The 26,315-nt window shown below is 45.5% G+C and overlaps 1 protein-coding gene and 1 pseudogene across 2 annotated transcripts in view; both read right to left on the bottom strand.

The window, feature by feature from the left end:
• Positions 1-26,020, bottom strand: part of LOC134936055 (zinc finger protein 182-like) — an 81,455-nt gene extending 55,435 nt beyond the window's left edge. The window contains exons 1-2 of one of the 2 annotated variants that reach the window (XM_063930962.1): positions 25,917-26,020; positions 2,432-2,506 (exon numbers count right to left, since the gene is read on the bottom strand). The gene's annotated coding sequence lies outside the window, so the exon portion shown is untranslated. The other variant, XM_063930963.1, reaches the window with a different exon arrangement.
• Positions 24,404-24,522, bottom strand: LOC134938165 (5S ribosomal RNA; annotated as a pseudogene).
• Positions 26,021-26,315: the final 295 nt, after the last annotated feature.

Below are 26,315 nucleotides of genomic sequence, written 5' to 3'. Positions count from 1 at the left end.
TCGTCCCTCTGGAGCTAATGTCCAGTAGCCTAATCCACTCTGCACGCAGGTGAGTTCGCTTCTTCTCCCCTTAGTCCCTCGATGCAGTGAGCCTGTTGCCAGCAGGACTCACTGAAAATAAAAAACCTAAATTAAACTTTTATTCTAAGCAGCTCAGGAGAGCCACCTAGCTTGCACCCTTCTCGGCCGGGCACAAGAATCTAACTGAGGCTTGGAGGAGGGTCATAGGGGGAGGAGCCAGTGCACACCACCTGATCCTAAGCTTTTATTCTTGTGCCCTGTCTCCTGCGGAGCCGCTGTTCCCCATGGTCCTTACGGAGTCCCAGCATCCACTAGGACGTCAGAGAAATACCATTAACATCTCTCTCTCTATATACTGTATATGTATAATGTGCAGTGTTATTATACAGCAGGGTTACTGTCCTAGGTTATACACATGATAAGCTGGGGATTATATACAAATAACATCTATCTCTATATATACTGTATATGTATAATGTGCAGTGTTATTATACAGCAGGGACTCTGTCCTAGGTTATATACATGATACGCTAGGGACTATATACCAATAACATCTATCTGTATATATACTGTATATGTATAATGTGCAGTGTTATTATACAGCAGGGACTCTGTCCTAGGTTATATACATGATACACTAGGGACTATATAACAATAATATCTATCTCTATATATACTGTATATGTATAATGTGCAGTGTTATTATACAGCAGGGATACTGTCCTAGGTTATATACATGATACACTAGGGACTATATACCAATAACATCTATCTCTATATATACTGTATATGTATAATGTGCAGTGTTATTATACAGCAGGGACGCTGTCCTAGGTTATATACATGATACACTAGGGACTATATAACAATAATATCTATCTCTATATATACTGTATATGTATAATGTGCAGTGTTATTATACAGCAGGGACTCTGCCCTAGGTTATACACATGATACGCTAGGGACTATATACCAATAACATCTCTCTCTATATATACTGTATATGTATAATGTGCAGTGTTATTATACAGGAGGGACACTGTCCTAGGTTATACACATGATACACTAGGGACTATATACCAATAACATCTCTCTATATATACACTGTATATGTATAATGTGCAGTGTTATTATACAGCAGGGATACTGTCCTAGGTTATACACATGATAGGATACAGATATAGCTTTCTCTCACTATATACACCTATACTACAGCTGTAGCCACGCTCATCTATACCGTGATGCATTCACACATGCCCACGCATTGCTGCATAGTGTGAACGCGCCGCTGTGATACTGATTGCAGCGGGTGTTAGCCCCATAGGGTAACATGGTGTGTGCATGCGTACGCAGTGGGCACACTTGTCACAACATCGCTGCCGCGATACACAACGATGATCATGGCTACATATGTATATATAATATACACAATATATATGCCAGTATATGATGCTACATGTATAAATATAATGAGCGCTGTGTATTACACAGCAGGGTCATCCCCATCCCCCATCTGCCGCTCGCCCACCTTCCATCCAAGGACCTTATTCAGTAAGGATTGCAAAATGATCAAATCACAATCCGGCTTATTCTGGAACGGCTGCACATGAGCAGTGTTTGCATTGCGCACGTGCGAGTAATAATAGCGACAGTAAATGCGTACACATCGTGATCACAATGCAGACGTTATTTGACTGTCAGGAAGCCGGCATTTCTGGGTGGAAACCTGCCATTTTCTGGGTGTATGTGATAAAACGCAGGCGTGTCCAGGAGTTTTTAAGGAGGGCCTCTGACGTCAGCGATGACCACTTCCAGCCTCTTGTGTCACAAGAATTGTAGCCGACCTTACCTGGCGCAGATAGGAAAATCTTCCATGTTCCGGTAATTGCGCATGGTTCTGCGATCAGCTGCATATTGCGATGCAGTCACAGTTTCTGCAATGGGCGTTTTTTCTCAATTTCTGGGCGGCAACTATTTGATCGCAGAAACTGCTTTTTATCAGAAATTGCAATCCTTACTGCATAAGGGACCTAATTCAGACCTGATTGCAACAGCAAAATATTTCTCTAATGGGCAAAACCATGTGCAGTGCAGGTGGGGCAGATGTAACATGTGCAGAGAGAGTTAGATTTGGGTGGGGTGTGTTCAAACTGAAATCTAAATTGCAGTGTAAAAATAAAGCAGCCAGTATTTACCCTGCACAGAAACAGTATAACCCATCCAAATCTAACTCTCTCTGCACATGTTACATCTGCCCCACCTGCAGTGCACATGGTTTTGCCCATTAGAGATAGATTTTGCTTTTGCATCAGGTCTGAATAAGGGCCTAGGTCCCACGTATGGGGAGCTGGTCACTCATACCATATATGGTGCCCACAGATGTCTCTCATACACCAGGAACATCGCTCACCTCACTGCCGGTCACCGTCACCTCCTCTCCCGCCGCCTCCTCCACTGAAATGTGTTGTGTCCAATGTTGCTAACTCTAAATAAAAAACAAGCAGCTGATGAGTGAAAAACAAGCCCAGCACCAGCGTCCTCACTCCTGCTCCTCTCTCCACACACACAGGAAACTTCTCCTCCCCCCTCCTTCCCCTAATCCATGTCCTCCACTCTGAGCTCACACAGAGCCTCTCTCTCACTTCCTGATTGTATTAACTCCTTCAGCTCCTGAAGTGGTTACAGTCCCATAGTACAGCAGGACAATGCAAGGGTGTGGATCATAGGATCCACAGTGTCTAGGTCGACAATGTTTGGGTTGACAGTCACTAGGTCGACAGTGTAACCCTCCCTTATGTCTGACAAGGTTACTAATTCTAATAATGTGCCTCCACCCAAGCTATTGCTCTAATAACATGCTGCATGGGATGCCTGACTGCTATATGTACATATCTCTCTCTCTCTCTCTCTCTCTCTCTCTCTCTCTCTATATATATAAATCATATATTACCCATATACCCGTTCTTCTTTCCAGCTCTTCCAATCAACCTCCAGCAACAACAGTTGGTAAGTATTATATTTGTAATATTATTTTACACACCTTATTCATATACTAATAAGTAATAACTAGGTTTATGCATACACCCATGTCCTAGCTACCCCACTCTCCTATACAAAACAATTGCATGCAATACACAATACAATATTTGGTGATAACCGCGCTGAATAAGTGACCCGGGGACTCTGAAAAAACCTGGGTTGCGCAAGTTGTGGCCCATAAAGATGATAAACAACAATGTTCTGTTATATTCCAAATATATGAGAGCGTGAAAGTTCCTTTACTGAGTCTGAGGACACTTTAGAAATTCCTGCTTAGATGTGTAACTATAATTCTTTATCCTGGTTACCAGTGTAGCCCAAAATAAATGACATTTCTCTGTTCTGAATGTAAAGTTACATGACTCTGTATCCAGTAAGCTGAATGTAGAGAACTGATCTATGTCATGAAGTATAAAGACCCAGTATATCTCCTCCGCTGGCTTAGTACAAAGAACTCTAGATCTCATAACACCCAGATGGGTAACGTGACAGTTGTTCTTCATACAGACTCATTTCTGTCTTGATTATTTTCTACATTAAATGATAGCATCAGTGTCTCTTTCTCTCTGAACAGATCTACTTGCAGTCTCTGAATAGCTTGTGTAGCTAGTAATTTATACTCTAATATTCTTAGTCTTATTCGACTGCATAGACAATTTCATCTCCCTTGTGTATATATACGTATACAATTATAATCTCCATTTCTGTGACAAACCATCTAATAAAATGATATACAGTACAAGTCCTTCCATTTATCTATCAGATGCGTATACAGGTTGAGTATCCCTTATCCAAAATGCTTGGGACCAGAGGAATTTTGGATATCAGATTTTTCTGTATTTTGGAATAATTGCATACCATAACGAGATATTATGGTGATGGGACCTAAATCTAAGCACAGAATGTATTTATGTTACATATTAGAGATGTGCACCGGAAATTTTTCGGATTTTGTGTTTTGGTTTTGGGTTCGTTTCCGTGGCCGTGTTTTGGATTCGGACGCGTTTTGGCAAAACCTCACCAAATTTTTTTTGTCGGATTCGGATGTGTTTTGGATTCGGGTGTTTTTTTCAAAAAACCCTAAAAAACAGCTTAAATCATAGAATTTGGGGGTCATTTTGATCCCAAAGTATTATTAACCTCAAAAACCATAATTTACACTCATTTTCAGTCTATTCTGAACACCTCACAATATTATTTTTAGTCCTAAAATTTTCACTGAGGTCGCTGGATGACTAAGCTCAGCGACCCAAGTGGCCGACACAAACACCTGGCCCATCTAGGAGTGGCACTGCAGTGTCAGGCCGGATGGCCCTTCCAAAAAATACTCCCCAAACAGCACATGACGCAAAGAAGAAAAAAAAGAGGCGCAATGAGGTAGCTGTGTGACTAAGATAAGTGACCCTAGGGGCCGACACAAACACCTGGCCCATCTAGGAGTGGCACTGCAGTGTCACGCAGGATGGCCCTTCCAAAAAACACCCCCCAAACAGCACATGACGCAAAGAAAAAAAGAGGCGCAATGAGGTAGCTGTGTGAGTAAGCTAAGCAACCCTAGTGGCCGACACAAACACCTGGCCCATCTAGGAGTGGCACTGCAGTGTCAGGCCGGATGGCCCTTCCAAAAAATACTCCCCAAACAGCACATGACGCAAAGAAGAAAAAAAAAAGAGGCGCAATGAGGTAGCTGTGTGACTAAGATAAGTGACCCTAGGGGCAGACAAACACCTGGCCCATCTAGGAGTGGCACTGCAGTGTCACGCAGGATGGCCCTTCCAAAAAATACTCCCCAAACAGCACATGATGCAAAGAAGAAAAAAAGAGGCGCAATGAGGTAGCTGTGTGACTAAGATAAGCGACCCTAGTGGCCGACACAAACACCTGGCCCATCTAGGAGTGGCACTGCAGTGTCACGCAGGATGGCCCTTCCAAAAAACACTCCCCAAACAGCACATGACGCAAAGAAAAATTAAAGAAAAAAAGAGTTTCAAGATGGAATTGTCCTTGGGCCCTCCCACCCACCCTTATGTTGTATAAACAGGACATGCACACTTTAACCAACCCATCATTTCAGTGACAGGGTCTGCCACACGACTGTGACTGAAATGACGGGTTGGTTTGGACCCCCACCAAAAAAGAAGCAATTAATCTCTCCTTGCACAAACTGGCTCTACAGAGGCAAGATGTCCACCTCATCATCATCCTCCGATTCATCACCGTGTACATCCCCCTCCTCACAGATTATCAATTCGTCCCCACTGGAATCCACCATCTCAGCTCCCTGTGTACTTTGTGGAGGCAATTGCTGCTAGTGAATGTCTCCTCGGAGGAATTGATTATAATTAATTTTAATGAACATCATCTTCTCCACATTTTCTGGAAGTAACCTCGTACGCCCATTGCTGACAAGGTGAGCGGCGGCACTAAACACTCTTTCGGAGTACACACTTGTGGGAGGGCAACTTAGGTAGAATAAAGCCAGTTTGTGCAAGGGCCTCCAAATTGCCTCTTTTTCCTGCCAGTATACGTACGGACTGTCTGACGTGCCTACTTGGATGCGGTCACTCATATAATCCTCCACCATTCTTTCAATGGTGAGAGAATCATTTGCAATGACAGTAGACGACATGTCCGTAATCGTTGGCAGGTCCTTCAGTCCGGACCAGATGTCAGCATCAGCAGTCGCTCCAGACTGCCCTGCATCACCGCCAGCGGGTGGGCTCGGAATTCTGAGCCTTTTCCTCGCACCCCCAGTTGCGGGAGAATGTGAAGGAGGAGATGTTGACAGGTCGCGTTCCGCTTGACTTGACAATTTTCTCACCAGCAGTTCTTTGAACCCCTGCAGACTTGTGTCTGCCGGAAAGAGAGATACAACGTAGGTTTTAAATCTAGGATCGAGCACGGTGGCCAAAATGTAGTGCTCTGATTTCAACAGATTGACCACCCGTGAATCCTTGTTAAGCGAATTAAGGGCTCCATCCACAAGTCCCACATGCCTAGCGGAATCGCTGTGTTAGCTCCTCCTTCAATGTCTCCAGCTTCTTCTGCAAAAGCCTGATGAGGGGAATGACCTGACTCAGGCTGGCAGTGTCTGAACTGACTTCACGTGTGGCAAGTTCAAAAGGTTGCAGAACCTTGCACAACGTTGAAATCATTCTCCACTGCGCATGAGACAGGTGCATTCCACCTCCTATATCGTGCTCAGTTGTATAGGCTTGAATGGCCTTTTGCTGCTCCTCCAACCTCTGAAGCATATAGAGGGTTGAATTCCACCTCGTTACAACTTCTTGCTTCAGATGATGGCAGGGCAGGTTCAGGCGTTTTTGGTGTTGCTCCAGTCTTCTGTACGTGGTGCCTGTACGCTGAAAGTGTCCCGCAATTCTTCTGGCCACCGACAGCATCTCTTGCACGCCCCTGTCGTTTTTTAAATAATTCTGCACCACCAAATTCAAGGTATGTGCAAAACATGGGACGTGCTGGAATTTGCCCAGATTTAATGCACACACAATATTGCTGGCGTTGTCCGATGCCACAAATCCACAGGAGAGTCCAATTGGGGTAAGCCATTCTGCGATGATCTTCCTCAGTTGCCGTAAGAGGTTTTCAGCTGTGTGCATATTCTGGAAAGCGGTGATACAAAGCATAGCCTGCCTAGGAAAGAGTTGTCGTTTGCGAGATGCTGCTACTGGTGCCGCCGCTGCTGTTCTTGCGGCGGGAGTCAATACATCTACCCAGTGGGCTGTCACAGTCATATAGTCCTGAGTCTGCCCTACTCCACTTGTCCACATGTCCGTGGTTAAGTGGACATTGGGTACAACTGCATTTTTTAGGACACTGGTGAGTCTTTTTCTGAGGTCTGTGTACATTTTCGGTATCGCCTGCCTAGAGAAATGGAACCTAGATGGTGTTTGGTACCGGGGACACAGTACCTCAAACAAGTCTATAGTTGGCTCTGCAGTAATGATGGATACCGGAACCACATTTCTCACCGCCCAGGATGCCAAGGCCTCAGTTATCCGCTTTGCAGCAGGATGACTGCTGTGATATTTAATCTTCCTCGCAAAGGACTGTTGGACAGTCAATTGCTTGGTGGAAGTAGTAAAAGTCGTCTTACGACATCCCCTCTGGGATGACCATCGTCGTCCAGCAGCAACAGCAGCGCCAGCAGCAGTAGGCGTTACACGCACGGATGCATCGGAGGAATCCCAGGCAGGAGAGGACTCATCAGAATTGCCAGTGACATGGCCTGCAGGACTATTGGCATTCCTGGGGAAGGAGGAAATTGACACTGAGGGAGTTGGTGGGGTGGTTTGCGTGAGCTTGGTTACAAGAGGAAGGGATTTACTGGTTAGTGGACTGCTTCCGCTGTCGACCAAAGTTTTTGAACTTGTCACTGACTTATGATGAATGCGCTGCAGGTGACGTATAAGGGAGGATGTTCCGAGGTGGTTAACGTCCTTACCCCTACTTATTACAGCTTGACAAAGGCAACACACGGCTTGACACCAGTTGTCCGCATTTCTGTTGAAATACTTCCACACCAAAGAGCTGATTTTTTGGGTATTTTCACCAGGCATGTCAATGGCCATATTCCTCCCACGGACAACAGGTCTCTCCCCGGGTGCCTGACTTAAACAAACCACCTCACCATCAGAATCCTCCTTGTAAATTTCCTCCCCAGCGCCAGCAACACCCATATCCTCCTCATCATGGTGTACTTCAACACTGACATCTTCAATCTGACTATCAGGAACTGGACTGCGGGTGCTCCTTCCAGCACTTGCAGGGGGCGTGCAAATGGTGAAAGGCGCATGCTCTCCACATCCAGTGTTGGGAAGGTCAGGCATCGCAAACGACACAATTGGACTCTCCTTGTGGATTTGTGATTTCGAAAAAACGCACAGTTCTTTGCTGTGCTTTTGCCAGCTTAAGTCTTTTCATTTTTCTAGCGAGAGGCTGAGTGCTTCCATCCTCATGTGAAACTGAACCATAAGCCATGAACATAGGCCAGGGCCTCAGCCGTTCCTTGCCACTCCGTGTGGTAAATAGCGTATTGGCAAGTTTACGCTTCTCCTCCGACGATTTTATTTTAGATTTTTGAGTCCTTTTTTTACTGATATTTTGTGTTTTGGATTTTACATGCTCTGTACTATGACATTGGGCATCGGCCTTGGCAGACGACGTTGATGGAATTTCATCGTCTCGGCCATGACTAGTGGCAGCAGCTTCAGCACGAGGTGGAAGTGGATCTTGATCTTTCCCTATTTTTGGAACCTCAACATTTTTGTTCTCCATATTTCAATAGGCACAACTAAAAGGCACCTCAGGTAAACAATGGAGATGGATGGATACTAGTATACTTATGGATGATGAGTGACTGATGACACAGAGGTAGCTACAGCCGTGGACTACCGTACTGCGTCTGCTAGTATAGAGATGATAATGATATAAAATATATATATATATATATATATATATATATATATATATATATATATATATATCACTACTGCAGGTATATATAATATAATTTTTGAATACAAATGTGTGGGACACCAGAATAACAGGCGCTTAACAGATTAAATCAAGAAATATACTTAGTAAAACGTCCCTGGAATGTGTAGGAAAGGTGGAGCTTCCAGTTATCGTGTCGACAGGCGTATTTCCCTTCTCTGAAGCGATTCTTTCTCCTCAACTCGATATTCACATGAAAAGATGGTATATATATACTTGTGTAGTAATGTTTCAATAATGGATAACTGGAAGCTCCACCTTTCCTGCACATTCCAGGGACGTTTTACTAAGTATATTTCGTGATTTAATCTGTTAAGCGCCTGTTATTCTGGTGTCCCACACATTTGTATTCAAAAATTGTGGTATCTGAACTTTTTGGTGAGGTTCAGGTGTGGTGAACCGGCCTACGGGCTGCTCTTTTTTGCGCCACTTGCCAGGGATTCACAACAACCTTTCTTTTGTGATATATAATATAATGACGGACCTGCTGGACACTGTCAGCAGACTCCTAAACTACTAGTATGAATGTCAGGAATCTACTCACCGCTGTCATGTCGGTCCGCCGGAGCGGACTCCGTCCGGGGTCACTGCATGTTGCTGTCACCTGTCGCCCTGCTCGTGGATGCACCCTCAGGCCTGGAAGCGCCCCTGGAGTCAACGGGCGTGTGAGCGCGCCGCGTTCCTGCCGGGCCGCGGCATGGGCGCTGCCATGATAGTATTTCCCAGTGTAAGTGCGGCGGCCAATCCGGAGCTTGGCCGCACCCCCTTGTCTCACTCCAGCCAATGCCTGCCGGTCAGGGGGTATATCAGGAGCTGCTGGGTGAGTCAGAGGTTGTCCTGAACTTTGTGTCACTCCTGCGACTCGTGTGTTTGGACCTGTTATCCTGTTCCTCCGTGTTCCTGGATATTCACCTGATCCTCCGTGTTCCTGGATACTCTCCTGTGTCTCCGTGTTCCTGGATATTCTCCTGTATCTGCTACTTCGTGGAACTACAAGCACCAGCACCACAGCAATACCTTTCTGGCTTCACACCTTCTACACCTGCAGTGTGCTCCAGCCATCAGCAGTAGAGACTCCCTATCCAGGTGCATTCTAACATCTCACCTGTGATTCAGCCTGCAAGCTGATTGTGCTTTCCACCAGCACAGTGGACATTAACACCACGTCTCCTGCATTGCTACCAGGTTTGCTACCATTATTCCCATCTCTGCTGGCTCCACGTTTTAAGCATTCCGGTTTTATCTCCATATTACAAACTCTGCCATAGACTTTCAGATTACCATTTGCCATTACCATTGCTATTACCATTGCCGTTATCATTGCCATTTCCATTGCATTCGTTTGTTTTACTTTCTGCTGCATTATTATTATTATCTGGACTTTCTGTTATTAATAAACCTCATTGTGCACATGCGCAGAAATCCAGTACTGCCTCCTCACTTCATTCCTCCTACCTCCACTGACCCACTAGCGCCCCCTCCGGGGACACAAACAAAACCGTCTCTGACAGTAAGTTCAGGACCGATGGACTCGGACGGTGGTCAGAGTGTGGGGTCAGGGGCCTTAAAAAAATCTGGTCTCCCGTTTGGATGGACAAGAGGTTGTGCAGCAGCAGATATTCCAGTTTCTGCAAGGGATGTCCTCCCGGATTGATACGTTACAACAATCTCTGCTAAGTGCGCCTGCACCTCCAGTTCCTGTTACCCCTGCACATGCCAGTGTTGGGGGTTCTTCTTCTTCTCCGGCTGCATCTGCTCCTGTATCTCGTTTGCACTTGCCTGTGCCTAGCAGGTATGATGGCAGTCCGAAGTTATGCCGTGGGTTCCTCATCCAGTGTGAAGTCCAGTTTGAACTTTTACCTCACAATTTTCCCACGCCAAGGTCCAAGGTTGCTTATATCATCTCACTGCTCTCTGGATCAGCCCTGAGCTGGGTGTCTCCTCTGTGGGAACGTGCCGACCCGTTGATGAACAACTATGCCGAGTTTGTTTCCATCTTCAGACGCATCTTCGATGAACCGGGTCGTGCCACATCAGCCTCCGCAGATCTTCTCCAGCTCCGTCAAGGGACTCGCAGTATGGGCCAATACGTCATCCAGTTCCAGACGCTAACCGCAGAGATCCAGTGGAATAACCAAGCCTTGGTAGCAGCCTTCTGGCATGGACTCTCGGAGAGGATAAAAGATGAACTGGCAACTCGTGATATTCCTGAGCAATTACCCGAGCTAATCTCCCTATGTATCAAGTTGGACTCTCGCATCCGCGAACGCAACAATGAGCGTGCTCGTGCTGAGTGTCGCAAACCAAGAATGGTACCTCCTGTACAGTTGTAGCCTCCACCTTCTGATGAGCCTATGCAAATTAATAGGTCCCGCCTAACTGCTGAGGAGCGGTCAAGGAGACTCCGTGAGAGACTGTGTCTTTACTGTGCGGCAGTAGGCCACCAAATAAGTTCTTGTCCAGTGCGTTCGGGAAACGCCAGATCCTGACTTGTAAGGGAGGAGTCAAGTTGGGATCTTTCAAGCAAGCTCCTTCAACCCAAGATCTCATTCTTCCTGTGACCTTAGAGACGACGGCTGGACTCCAATCTGCAACTGCGTTGGTAGACTGTGGTGCAGCGGGGAATTACATCACTCAAGCTGCGGTAGACAAGTTTCATCTGCCGGTCTGTGAACTTTCATGTCCCGTCTACATTACGGCAGTAGATGGTAGCCGTATCTCTAAGGGGTATATCACTCAACAAACCAGGCCAGTGATACTGGGGGTTGGGTTCCTACATTCTGAGTTAATAAAGTTTTTAGTTATTCCACAGGCAACTCAGGAGATTGTGTTAGGTATGCCCTGGCTCCAGCTACATAACCCACAGATTGACTGGTCTACATTACAACTAACTGCTTGGGGGTCACATTGCCGTCAGTCTTGTTTAGCCCAAGTTGTTCCTGTCAAGACCTCTGAAATCAAGACCCCGTCTACTTTTCCAATGGCCTACCAAGACTTCGCTGACGTCTTCAGCGAAAAGGCCGCTGATGTTCTACCGCCCCATAGAGAGTGGGATTGCCCCATCGACCTTGTTCCTGGCAAAAAACCACCTAGGGGGCGCACCTACCCGTTATCTGTTCCTGAAACCGAAGCGATGAGTAAATACATCCAAGAAAATCTACAGAAAGGATTCATCCGTCCCTCATCATCACCTGCTGGGGCAGGTTTCTTTTTTGTTAAAAAGAAAGATGGAGGACTACGTCCATGTATTGACTACCGGGGACTTAATGACATTACCATTAAGAACAGCTACCCGTTACCTCTTATTACCGAGTTATTTGATAGGGTCAAAGGAGCCCGCATCTTCACCAAGTTAGATCTCCGCGGTGCCTATAATCTCATCAGAATCCGCAGCGGTGATGAATGGAAGACGGCTTTCAATACTCGGGATGGCCATTACGAGTACCTGGTAATGCCATTCGGGTTGAGCAATGCCCCAGCAGTGTTCCAGCACTTTGTTAATGAAATCTTCCGTGACGTTCTGTACAAATATCTCGTAGTTTACCTGGACGATATCCTCATCTTCTCTCAAGACCTCTCCTCTCATCGTCTCCAAGTCCGTGAAGTTCTCCGACGTCTTCGTGAGAATCGTCTCTACGGCAAGTTGTCCAAGTGCACCTTCGAAGTTGCCTCCATACCCTTCCTGGGGTATATCATTTCTGGATCGGATCTTCAGATGGACCCGGCAAAATTGGAAGCCATTGCCAATTGGTCCATTCCGAATACTCTCAAGTCAATTCAACGATTCCTGGGCTTCGCCAATTATTATAGGAAATTCATCCGAGGCTTTTCAACTCTCATTGCTCCTATTACCAGCTTAACTCGAAAAGGGGCAGATCATTCCAACTGGTCAGAAGATGCCCTGGCTGCGTTTCAGAAAATCAAGATGGCTTTTATGACCGCACCAGTCTTGCTACAACCTGATGTTAATAAGCCATTCGAGTTGGAGGTGGATGCCTCCACAGTAGGAGTGGGAGCTGTTCTCTCTCAGATAGGAGCTGACGGGAAGATCCATCCCTGTGGATTCTTTTCCCGCAAATTTCTTCCTGCTGAAGTTAATTATTCCATCGGAGATCAAGAGCTTCTGGCGATTAAGCTGGCCCTTGAGGAATGGAGGTATCTCCTGGAAGGGGCGAAGTTTCCATTAAACATCTATACGAATCATAAAAACCTGCTCTATTTGAAGGCAGCTCAGTGCCTTAATCCTCGCCAGTCCCGATGGGCTATGTTCTTCTCCCGTTTTAATTTTAAGCTCCATTTCCGCCCAGGTTCTCAGAATACCAATGCAGATGCCCTGTCTCGATCCATGGAATCCGAGGACGAGATGTCCGATCCAGTACCACGCTCCATCCTGGATCCTGTGGCGTTTGCCTCATCACAAGTTTCTCCAGCTCCGCCTCCTGGTAAGATTTTTGTTGCTCCTGAACTCCGTTCTAAGTTGCTGTCTTGGGCCCATCAGTCTAAATTTACTGGGCATCCTGGTGTCCTAAAGACTTTTAAATTTCTCTCCGGGACATACTGGTGGCCGAAGATGAAAGTTGACATTAAAGACTTTGTAGCTTCTTGTCCTAAATGTGTGCAGCACAAGACTCCTCGTCAGTCTCCAGCAGGTCAGTTACAGCCATTATCCATTCCCAGCCGCCCTTGGTCACATCTGTCGATGGATTTCATCTCTGGCCTTCCTTTCTCCCAAGGATTCAATACCATCTGGGTAGTGGTCGACAGATTTACCAAAATGGCTCATTTTGTTCCACTCCAAGGACTTCCTTCAGCTCCAAAACTGGCTCAAATCTTCCTGCGGGAGATTTTCCGTTTACATGGACTACCCACTGAAATAATATCTGACCGTGGAGTTCAGTTTGTGGCAAGGTTTTGGAGAGCTCTCTGTTCTGCCATGCAGGTCCATCTCAAGTTCTCGTCAGCATATCATCCTCAGACGAATGGGCAGACAGAGAGGGTAAACCAGGAGTTGGAAACTTTCCTGAGACTGTACGTATCATCTTTCCAAGATGACTGGGTGGATTTGCTCCCGTGGGCTGAATTCGCTCACAATTTCCGCTACCACACAGCTACTGAAACTACTCCGTTCTTCGCTGTTTATGGGCAACATCCACGTGTTCCTGATTTTCAAGATCTTCCTAGCATCGATGTTCCTGCTGCCACTACTGTCCTCAGTCAGTTTTCGACAATTTGGAGGAGGATTCATACTTCCCTCAAAAAGGCTTCTGCCCGATACAAGTTCTTTGCCGACCGCAAGAGACGTGCAGTTCCCAGCTTGAAACCAGGGGATAAAGTCTGGCTGTCCACTCAGAATCTCCGTCTTAAAGTGCCTTCGATGAAGTTTGCACCACGCTTCATCGGTCCTTTCTCCATCGAAAGAGTTCTTAACCCTGTGGCTTACAAGCTCAAGTTACCCTCTTCATTACGAATTCCTAATGCTTTCCATGTCTCTCTCCTCAGACCATTAGTCCTGAATCGCTTCCAAAGAGCTCTTCCAGCTGGCCCCAGCATTCCAACTCAGCGGGGCATAGAGTTCGAGATAGAGAAGATCCTGCACTCCCGTCACCGGTATGGTCGTTTGCAATATCTCATCGACTGGGCCGGCTATGGTCCTGAGGAGAGGAGTTGGGTGAACTCTGCTGATGTCCACGCTCCCAGGTTGGTCCGTGTTTTCCACAGGTCTCATCCTTCCAAGCCACGTGGGTGTTCGGTGCCCACCCATAAAGGAGGGGGTACTGTCAGGAATCGACTCACCGCTGTCATGTCGGTCCGCCGGAGCGGACTCCGTCCGGGGTCACTGCATGTTGCTGTCACCTGTCGCCCTGCTCGTGGATGCACCCTCAGGCCTGGAAGCGCCCCTGGAGTCAACGGGTGTGTGAGCGCGCCGCGTTCCTGCCGGGCCGCGGCATGGGCGCCGCCATGATAGTATTTCCCAGTGTAAGTGCGGCGGCCAATCCGGAGCTTGGCCGCACCCCCTTGTCTCACTCCAGCCAATGCCTGCCGGTCAGGGGGTATATCAGGAGCTGCTGGGTGAGTCAGAGGTTGTCCTGAACTTTGTGTCACTCCTGCGACTCGTGTGTTTGGACCTGTTATCCTGTTCCTCCATGTTCATGGATATTCACCTGATCCTCCGTGTTCCTGGATACTCTCCTGTGTCTCCGTGTTCCTGGATATTCTCCTGTATCTGCTACTCCGTGGAACTACAAGCACCAGCACCACAGCAATACCTTTCTGGCTTCACACCTTCAGTGTGCTCCAGCCATCAGCAGTAGAGACTCCCTATCCAGGTGCATTCTAACATCTCACCTGTGATTCAGCCTGCAAGCTGATTGTGCTTTCCACCAGCACAGTGGACATTAACACCACGTCTCCTGCATTGCTACCAGGTTTGCTACCATTATTCCCATCTCTGCTGGCTCCACGTTTTAACCATTCCGGTTTCATCTCCTTATTACAAACTCTGCCATAGACTTTCAGATTACCATTTGCTATTACCATTGCTATTCCCATTGCCGTTATCATTGCCATTTCCATTGCATTCGTTTGTTTTACTTTCTGCTGCATTATTATTATTATCTGGACTTTGTTATTAATAAACCTCATTGTGCACATGCGCAGAAATCCAGTACTGCCTCCTCACTTCATTCCTCCTACCTCCACTGACCCACTAGCGCCCCCTCCGGGGACACAAACAAAACCATCTCTGACAATGAAGAAGATAGAAAAAAAAAACCCACCACAGGTAGGTATACAATTATGGACGAGCACTGACGACACAGAGGTAGCTACAGCCGTGGACTACCGTACTGCGTCTGCTAGTATAGAGATGATAATGATATAAAAAAAAAATATATATATATATATATATATATATATATATATATATCACTACTGCAGGTATATATAATATAATGACGGACCTGCTGGACACTGTCAGCAGACTCCTAAACTACTAGTATGAAGAAGATAGAAAAAAAAAACCCACCACAGGTACAGTAGGTATACAATTATGGACGAGCACTGACGACACAGAGGTGTCAGGTTGTCAGGATTCAGATTTAGTCTGTTCCCGGAGGGGGCACTAGTGGGTCAGTGTTGGAATGACGTATGAGACGTGGAGGTTGCATAAAGAGTCCTGCGCTGAGGTTTATTAAACATAAAAGTCACAGAGAAATGATATAGCAGTGGATGATAACTTAGAACTGGCAGTAACAGAGGAAATAATAAGCAGTAACTGAATCCAAGGTAATAATCAAAAGTCTCTGGCAACACAAATATAGAAGATAACTTGATGACTGAATGCAAATGGTTTCAAGCAAAGCAAAGTCTCTGGTAACAAACGTAGAATAATTTGGTAACTGGATGCAAATGGTTTAAAGCAAAATAAAGTCTCTGATAACACAAATGAGGAATGAAGATAACCTGATAACTGAATGCAAACGGGTTTGAAAAATATAAGGTCACTGGTAACTGTGGTTGATGCAAACAGAACTTTGGTATTTGTAAGAAGCACACAGTCTCTGTAACATAAAAGTTCTTTTAGTCAAGCAAGGCCCAGGCAGGAGACAGTCCTAACTGAGCATGTTTTTTTAAGTGCTGGATGCAATACACAGAATGGAATGCTGGTAACAAGGTGCATAGATTAGGCAAAGTGTAACACCTGAGGAGAGTCTCTTACTGCTGTTGAACTGTGGCTGGAGTCTGGAGCAAGCAGGAGAAATGCAGAATGATGTATGGAATGAAATGATGAGAGGAACCACTGGAGACTGGAACACGGGGAACCACTGGAGGCTGGAACACGGGGAACCACTGGAGGCTGGAACACGGGGAACCACTGGAGACTTGACACACCAAATGTGACTCATTGTCCAAGGCCATGTGAATGAGCTAAGAACTGGAGTTTATAGCACCTTGCTCTGTGATGATAGGATGAATCTCTGTGAGAACACACCCTCCAGGATTGGGTGCCCAGATCAGCTGAGAGTTAACTGGAGATGGTGATTAACCGGGAGAATGATTCTGTAGACTGTTAATGCAATGCACAGCTGGTTGCTGGCTGGGATCAGTAGTGCACCGGGAGTTAATGCTGGTTAACTAGAATCACTGTGTACTCCAGGCTGCTGGCTGAAACCAGTGATTACCAAATGATAGAACTGGTTAGGTGGAGCACAGTGAGCTGTGGGCTGCAGGAGACTGAAGACTGGAACTGCTGGGACCTGTAGTTCCACAGGTCCAATTCACAGGGAATACTCTGAAAACAGAGGACTGAAGCCAGGAGACGCCTGTTCACTGGAAGTGATGCAATGGAGAATGCGGATTACTGACAGTACCCCCCCTTTTATGGGTGGGCACCGAACACCCACGCTGGAACTTGGAGGATCCTTGAAAAAGAGCTTAGGAATACACAAAAGCAGAGGTCCTCAAAAGTCTTCCCAACTTTCATCTTCAGAACAAGTAGACCATTCATGGTCATTTGAGACAGAATTTACTTCCTGGGAGAAGGCATAGCTCGGAAGGATAGAACCCCCCATAAAGTAACTTGAGTCGTCATCAACAAACCTCACTTTCAGAAGTGTTACTGTAGGATGGAGACACGGGAGTATATGCAACTTTCAAATCTGAAGTCTGAGAACCTTGTCTTGACTTTACAGTTTGGAAATCTTTAATAGCTTGGTCTAATGTATCCTGATCTTGCACAGACAGAGATGTTGGAGAGGACTTAGCAGTAGACAAACTGTTGACAAATTGGCCAGAATGCCCAGATGACTCTGAATGCATAAACTTTGGAGCAAACTCCTGTTTTACGGCTTCGCAGAAAGCGGGAAGATCACTCAGTAGCGGATCTTTAGATTCAATGAGAGGATTCGCCCAGTCCTGTGCTCTACCTTTGAAGAACAGGAGAAAGTATCTGATTGCATTGGCTGGAGAAATAGTCACTGAAAATTCCGACTTCGTAAAAGCGAGGTATTGGCTCGCCACTGCACGAAACTGAGCATAGTCACCATCAAAGTAGACTGGAGCTTTCGTATCTAGTGGACACTTGGAAGGCTGAATGTCAGTTGAAGTCTCGGAAGACAATGTAGGACACTTGAGAGTTGAGGACTGGAATAAGCATTCAGAAGCAGGAGTAGAATCAACTTGAAATGCTCGAGGGTGGAGAGAGGACGTCATCTCCTGGATTGACTGACGGGAATTCTCTGCTGAGGTTGACAGAACGCTAGAAGCTTCATCTTGGGGTGAGATGCGTAGAGCCTTCATCTGGGTTGAGGCAACTGCAATATCTGCAAGAACTGTAGACTCTGGACATAGCGACAGGAGTTGCTTACTTGAAACACTGGAGAGAACCACACCGGGTTCAGAGGAACTGGAATCGGCAGGAACCGACGAAGGTAGCTCAGCATTGGAAACAGAGCTACTCAGGCTGGCTGGAACCAGAGGAGGCTGATCTGGACAGACGGATGGGACCGGATTGGGTCCAGATATGCTTGAACCGGCTGGAACCGGATTTGATATGAAGAGACTGGAATCGGCTGGAACCGAAGGAGTCCTCGGAGTGACGGATAGGACCGGATTTGATCCGAGGATGCTGGAATCGGCTGGAACCGAAGGAGGTAGCTCAGCATTGGAAACAGAGCTACTTGGGCTGGCTGGAACCAGTGGAGACTTTGGGCCGACGGCTGGAACCGGGCTAGGTCCATTGACACTTGACTCTGTATAGACAGAATCCAGATGATCCCTCTTGGAGTGGTACTGAGCTGGTAGCACTCTCTGAAGTTGGCAAACAAAAGTTCATGTCTGTATCTGTGGCTTTAAGAATTCCTCCTGGGATCTTGGCCCTGGATTCCTCACTTGAGGCTGAAACTCCAAAGACCCCTCCTGGGGTTAATAGATCAGACACACTTCTTTGAGCTGCATGCCCGGATGCCACTTCTGGAACCTGAACATCAGATGCCCCACCTGGGGCTGTAGACACAGACGCCCCTTCTCGGGCTGTAGGCACGGATGCCCCTTCTCGGGCTGTAGGCACGGATGCCCCTTCTCGGGCTGTAGGCACGGATGCCCCTTCTCGGGCTGTAGGCACGGATGCCCCTTCTCGGGCTGTAGGCACGGATGCCCCTTCTCGGGCTGTAGGCACAGATGCCCCTTCTCGGGCTGTAGGCACAGATGCCCCTTCTCGGGCTGTAGGCACAGATGCCCCTTCTCGGGCTGTAGGCACAGAAACTACTTAAGTTATGGGTAACATAGATAGTCTCTGTTGATTTCTGAACTTGGGATTGGGTCTATTTGTCACAGGACCCCAATCGTAGACTTTTTGGACACTTCTGTCTGGGGTAAAGGAACTTGAAACTGTAGAGGATACGTTGGAAGGTTTGCAGGTGAAAACTCTGTGATGTTGAGACCTGTCACCAACTTTTGAGTTGCGGAAGGAACAGTCCTTAATAAGATGACTAGAACTCCCACAGTAAAAGCAGAGGTGAAGCTGCTTGCGATGGCGGCGTTCAGCTTCCGTGAGTTTGGAGCGCGAGTAGCTCTGGAATCTGCCCTCTCTCTGCATAGGAGGAGAGACTTGAGTTTGTAGGAAGCTTGACACGGAGGTTGCACTAGTCTCAATACATTGAGCAGGACTCTTCACTGTATTTAAAGCACCACCTAGGATTTCTGGTATGATTGGAATGATTCTTGATAGCAGACTTTGAAGTTGTTCCAATAAATAACAAAGAGTGTTTATAAGTTCAGGTTTTACAGCAGAAGACAGAGGAGTCCTGAAATTTGCAAAGGAGGAAGTCGCCCTCTCAGTAGAATCAGTTGTGAAGGGTGTACCATAGGGCTGACTTGAGCGAGGTCCACCTACAGGAACGAATTGTACAGAGGAAGTTGGAATAACTGGAGCAGGAGTGACTTGAACTGGATCAACAGAACTTGGAAGGGATTGCTGCAAGGTATCCAAACGGGTAGACATTCCCTGTAGAAACAGGATCACTTGTTGTTGTGCTGCCTCATAGCCATTGAGTCGTGATACCAAACTCTGGAGTGACCCTGACCCCACACTCTGACCACCGTCCGGGTCCATGGGCCTTGGACAAACTGTCAGGTTGTCAGGATTCAGATTTAGTCTGTTCCCGGAGGGGGCACTAGTGGGTCAGTGTTGGAATGACGTATGAGACGTGGAGGTTGCATAAAGAGTCCTGCGCTGAGGTTTATTAAACATAAAAGTCACAGAGAAATGATATAGCAGTGGATGATAACTTAGAACTGGCAGTAACAGATGAAATAATAAGCAGTAACTGAATCCAAGGTAATAATCAAAAGTCTCTGGCAACACAAATATAGAAGATAACTTGATGACTGAATGCAAATGGTTTCAAGCAAAGCAAAGTCTCTGGTAACAAACGTAGAATAATTTGGTAACTGGATGCAAATGGTTTAAAGCAAAATAAAGTCTCTGATAACACAAATGAGGAATGAAGATAACCTGATAACTGAATGCAAACGGGTTTGAAAAATATAAGGTCACTGGTAACTGTGGTTGATGCAAACAGAACTTTGGTATTTGTAAGAAGCACACAGTCTCTGTAACATAAAAGTTCTTTTAGTCAAGCAAGGCCCAGGCAGGAGACAGTCCTAACTCAGCATGTTTTTTAAGTGCTGGATGCAATACACAGAATGGAATGCTGGTAACAAGGTGCATAGATTAGGCAAAGGGTAACACCTGAGGAGAGTCTCTTACTGCTGTTGAACTGTGGCTGGAGTCTGGAGCAAGCAGGAGAAATGCAGAATGATGTATGGAATGAAATGATGAGAGGAACCACTGGAGACTGGAACACGGGGAACCACTGGAGACTGGAACACGGGGAACCACTGGAGGCTGGAACACGGGGAACCACTGGAGGCTGGAACACGGGGAACCACTGGAGGCTGGAACACGGGGAACCACTGGAGGCTGGAACACGGGGAACCACTGGAGACTTGACACACCAAATGTGACTCATTGTCCAAGCCCATGTGAATGAGCTAGGAACTGGAGTTTATAGCACCTTGCTCTGTGATAATAGGATGAATCTCTGTGAGAACACACCCTCCAGGATTGGGTGCCCAGATCAGCTGAGAGTTAACTGGAGATGGTGATTAACCGGGAGAATGATTCTGTAGACAGTTAATGCAATGCACAGCTGGTTGCTGGCTGGGATCAGTAGTGCACCGGGAGTTAATGCTGGTTAACTAGAATCACTGTGTACTCCAGGCTGCTGGCTGAAACCAGTGATTACCAAACGATAGAACTGGTTAGGTGGAGCACAGTGAGCTGTGGGCTGCAGGAGACTGAAGACTGGAACTGCTGGGACCTGTAGTTCCACAGGTCCAATTCACAGGGAATACTCTGAAAACAGAGGACTGAAGCCAGGAGACGCCTGTTCACTGGAAGTGATGCAATGGAGAATGCGGATTCCTGACAAGAGGTAGCTACAGCTGTGGACTACCGTACTGCGTCTGCTAGTATAGAGATGATAATGATATAAAAAATATATATATATCACTACTGCAGGTATATATAATATAATGACGGACCTGCTGGACACTGTCAGCAGACTGCTAAACTACTAGTATGAAGAAGATAGAAAAAAAAACCCACCACAGGTAGGTATACAATAATGGACGAGCACTGACGACACAGAGATAGCCACAGCCGTGGACTACCGTACTGCGTCTGCTAATATAGAGATGATAAAGATGATAGAGATGAACAAAAAAAATATAACACTACTGCAGGTAAATATTTATATAATATAATGAATGACGGACCTGCTGGACACTGTCAGCAGAATGCGTTTATAGAATAAATAAAAAAAACACCACAGGAGTGTTTAACTTTTTCAGGCAGACAATATACTGGTGGTCACTGGTCAGTCACACTGGCAACAAAAGTGTGCACTGTACTCCTGCTATTAACTGCACCCCAGTCTTCCCCACAATTCAGCTGTGTGGGCAGTGAGCACTCAGCACAGTCAGATATACATAGATGATATTATCATGCAGCACACTGAGGCTGAGCACAGATATGGTATGTGACTGTGTATTGTTTTTTTTCAGGCAGAGAACGGATTATATTAAATAATAAATAAAACTGGTGGTGGTCACTAGTAACTATCAGCAAAACTCTGCACTCTGAGTACTCCTAATGCTCCCCAAAATTACTAAGTTAGTGTAGTAAATCAACTCAAGTGTCTCTATCTATTCTAACGGAGAGGACGACAGCCACGTCCTCTCCCTATCAATCTCAATGCACGTGTGAAAATGGCAGCGACGCGCGGCTCCTTATATAGAATCCGAGTCTCGCGAGAATCCGACAGCGGGATGATAACCGAGCAAGGCGGGAAGATCCGAGTCTGCCTTGGACCCGTGTAAAAAGGCTGAAGTTCGGATTCCGAGGAACCGAACCCGCTCATCTCTATTACATATACACCTTATACACACAGCCTGAAGGTCATTTTAGCCAATATTTTTTATAACTGTGTGCATTAAACAAAGTGTGTGTACATTCACAGAATTCATTTGTTTCATATACACCTTATACACACAGTCTGAAGTTCATTTAATACAATATTTTTAATAACGCTGAGTATTAAACAAAGTTTGTGTACACTGAGCCATCAAAAAACAAAGGTTTCACTATCTCAGTCTCACTCAAAAAAGTCTGTATTTCGGAATATTCCGTATTTCGGAATATTTGGATATGGGATACTCAACCTGTACAAGGACAGCCAATGGAATATAGTGTGAAGTCACAGAATGCTGTCTTAGTTATGACCATTTCACACTTTCCAACAAAGTATCTGGATATCGTATTACACAGTCATTAACTTTCCCCTTTACTGGATAGAGTCTCTCAACACACCACGGTACTGTACTTAGGCCCTCATTCCGAGTTGTTCGCTCTGAGTTTTTCATCGCATCGCAGTGAGAATTCTCTTAGTGCGCATGCGCAATGTTCGCACTGCGACTGCGCCAAGTAACTTTACTATGAAGAAAGTAAGTTTACTCACGGCTTTTTCATCGCTCCGTCGATCGCATTGTGATTGACAGGAAATGGGTGTTACTGGGCGGAAGCACAGCGTTTTAGGGGCGTGTGGCTGAAAACGCTACCGTTTCCGGAAAAAACGCAGGAGTGGCCGGAGAAACGGTGGGAGTGCCTGGGCGAACGCTGGGTGTGTTTATGACGTCAGCCAGGAACGAAAAGCACTGAACTGATCGCACAGGCAGAGTAAGTCTGAAGCTACTCAGAAACTGCTAACTCGTTTGTGATCGCAATATTGCGCATACATCGGTCGCACATTTAAGAAGCTAAGATTCACTCCCAGTAGGCGGCGGCTTAGCGTGTGTAACTCTGCTACATTCGCCTTGCGAGCGAACAACTCGGAATGAGGGCCTTAGTTACTTGTGGTATTATGCCTACGGATTACTTCCTCCCACTCCTACCTCCAAGATTTTTCACGTGCTGCACCACTTCTCTGGAATTCCCTACCTCTCCCCCTCAGACTCTTCGCCTCTCTACAAAACTTCAAACGGGCTCTCAAAACCCACTTCTTCACCAAACCCAGCCAAATCTCATCCTAACCCTCTGTTCCACGCTCTCTATGTACCCCCATCTGTCTCACCCATGTCTGTCTACTCCTCCCCTTTAGAATGTAAGCTCTCACGAGCAGGGCCCTCTTCCCTCATGTGCTTATCCTTTTCTTACTTTAATAATCTTCCGCTGCACCAAATCCAGCAGTCTTCTGCCACCTGATACTTATTACAGTGTCATCTGCTGATGTAGCTATGTTTATTTACCCTGTACTTGTTTTCCTGGTTGATTATTTGTTTATGTACTCTGTAATTGGGCGCTGCGGAACCCTTGTGGCACCATATAAATAAAGGATAATAATAAAATTATTGCCGTATCTCGCCACAGCTAAGCAGCAAATCCACCCTGGACTGCCCGACTTTATATTTTGCAGGTCTATAACTTAATCTAGCAATATAAGTAAAAATAGGGGTAGTTGCAATGATTACCACTTCGGCTTGCTGTATTAATAAAAAGTGCCTGGCACGGGATTATTTTTCCTCTATCTGCTTCTGCAAATTTGGTGCAGTTCATTAAACAAAAACCAGTGCGTGGTCTCTTATCTCGTCCCCAACTGCTTAGTGCTGCTGTGTGTTATATGCAGCTCATTTATATGGATTTATGCTGTGCGGTGGTGTCATTCACTTACACCTCCGGATGATAACTATTAAGGGTTGTTTTGCAGAGAAGCAAAAAAAGGGACTGTTTGATATGTCTCTCTGGGGCACACTTGATTAGAATTAATTAAATAACAATGTTATGAAACCATGAAGTATGTATGAAACATTAAAACGTAACTTTTAATATATTATTCAGACGATACGAAAATACTGTGCTGTATAAAACAGCAAAAAAAGGGTTAAAACAAGTATTAAATAGTATATAAATATGACGATATATTAATATGTTACTCGCCTATTGTAGGTGGGTGACAGATGGTTTGTCTGTAAACCCACTGGATTTTAGGCGAGTATTAATGTAAGACATTTGTCCAGAGCGAAAATAAAGAAATTCTTGTTATCTCTATGAATGTTTGATTATATATATACATATGTTTGTCATATAAGAGATACAAGAAAACGGCTTTTTTATTGCCGGACTCCTTTTTGGGTGGTCAGCTGTACTGCGTATTCTGTAGTGTTGGCTTGCAAAATAGGTTTTGCTAGTCAGTAAAAGGCATGTACCCTAATTGGACTACAGTACCCAGTATTCCCGGAAGGTCACCCTTTCTGGTACTGGCCGGGCCCAATGCTGCTTGGCTTCCAAGTTCAGACGAGATCGGGCAGATCCAGCATGGTATGACTGTAGAAGATATGGTAAATACCTCAGCATAAATAATGGCTGCCAATCTTAGCAAGCTGTGGTTCCATTAACAGAACCGTGGGTGAATAGTGGCCAAGTTATGGTCCTAAAAAAAGACTCCCATGATTTTCAAGGGAACAAAAATATTGAAAAAATATATGTGGAGAGATTGTTCATTGATGAAATCCTCCACGTGTATTACGGTTGGAAACACATAATCAATGATCAAGAACACATTGAAGTGTAATAATTAAATACTGATATGACAAAAGATAATGACTTAATGTGACAAAGTTATAGTAGACAAAGAGATCAACATGTAGTTGCTGTGTATAGCTAGCTAGATAACACCTTATCTCAAAATACGGTTATTATAAATAATTTCCCAATAGGAAGTTGATTGGTATAAGGTGATTAAGAATTAGTGTAACTATGCAATATTGCACTGAGGGTACACTGCTAGGGCTGTATGGCAGCTGACTGTTCAATCACTTAACATGTGGTTTTGCCAGGAAAAGAGTTATAGCACTACTGTATCCAAATGAAAGACTGATACAATTTGTTTATGAATGTTCCACTTAGATTGCAATGAGCAGCTGACTTCTATCACTGTAGGATACACTGCTAGAACTGTGTAGCAGCTGACTGTTTAATCACTTAACATGTGGTTTTGACATGAAAAAAGAGAGTTATGGCAATACTGTATCCAAATGAAAGATAGATACAATTTGTTTATAAATGTTCCACATAGATTGCAATGAGCAGCTGACTTCTATCACTGCATAATGTGTTTGTATGTGATTGTCACAAAGACTCAAATGCAGACAGATATTATTTATGGATAGATCACATAGGCTGCAAAAGGCAGCTGACTTCTATTGCTCTTTGCTGAGAAATGCATATGTCAACATAAAACATTATTTAAAATGCTGCAGTGAAGCTGACTCGATTTTCAACATAGAATTCATTCAAACCAGCAAAAAACACTGCAAGAGCAGCTGACATTCTATTTGCCAATAACTGGCACCAATCGACCAATTATTTACGACAAGATAGTCACAATTAATTAGAGCAAAATATTTGCACATAAAAGCTGCTCTAATAGTGAATAAGAAGAAGCTCTCCTATAAATGAAATGCCTGGGGTCAAAGATAATAGTAACAACACTCATTAGTAACTGAACCAAAGATTACCAAGCAAGGGCAAAATCCCCTGCATGAAAGTAAAATAGTCAGGAAGCGTGAGGCAATTAGTATACCAGTTTGTGTGTTGCCAGGGAGATAGACCGTGCTTTTATGCACTGAGAAAGGGCAGCTTCTCCTATGTGATTTGCACTAGGCATACGGGGAGAGAGCTGTCCAGGAGAGCTTCAATCCGCTACAGAGAGCGGTGTGATACTTGCAGTGTGTGCTGGAAGGAGTCCGCCCGTCGGAGCCCCGTTGCCGAGGTCCCGGAAGTGGGATGCCGGACCGGAAGTGACACGTGTTTCGCTGGGAGGAGCTTGTTCACAGGATCGTCTGATCTGTGAGCCCTCCGTGTGTGTCTCTTAACGGACACTGCATCCAATCATCTTGCTAGCTAACTTGAGTGGCTTGTAAATGGACCTATGAAAAACTACTAATGTAATGGCACGCAGGGATTCTAATTACTGAAGGTGCCGGGACCATGAGAATGAAAGTTAGTGTAATTACCATGAAAAGCTGATCTGGTGTGAATCAACGTGTGTTTTGCGGGGAATAATCTAATTAGGAAGGTGAACAGAAAAACAATGAACAATAAACAATACACAGAGACTTGTTGT

Source organism: Pseudophryne corroboree, chromosome 6, assembly GCF_028390025.1.
Source record: "Pseudophryne corroboree isolate aPseCor3 chromosome 6, aPseCor3.hap2, whole genome shotgun sequence".
NCBI lineage: Eukaryota > Metazoa > Chordata > Amphibia > Anura > Myobatrachidae > Pseudophryne > Pseudophryne corroboree.
This window is presented reverse-complemented; position numbering and strand designations above follow the sequence as displayed.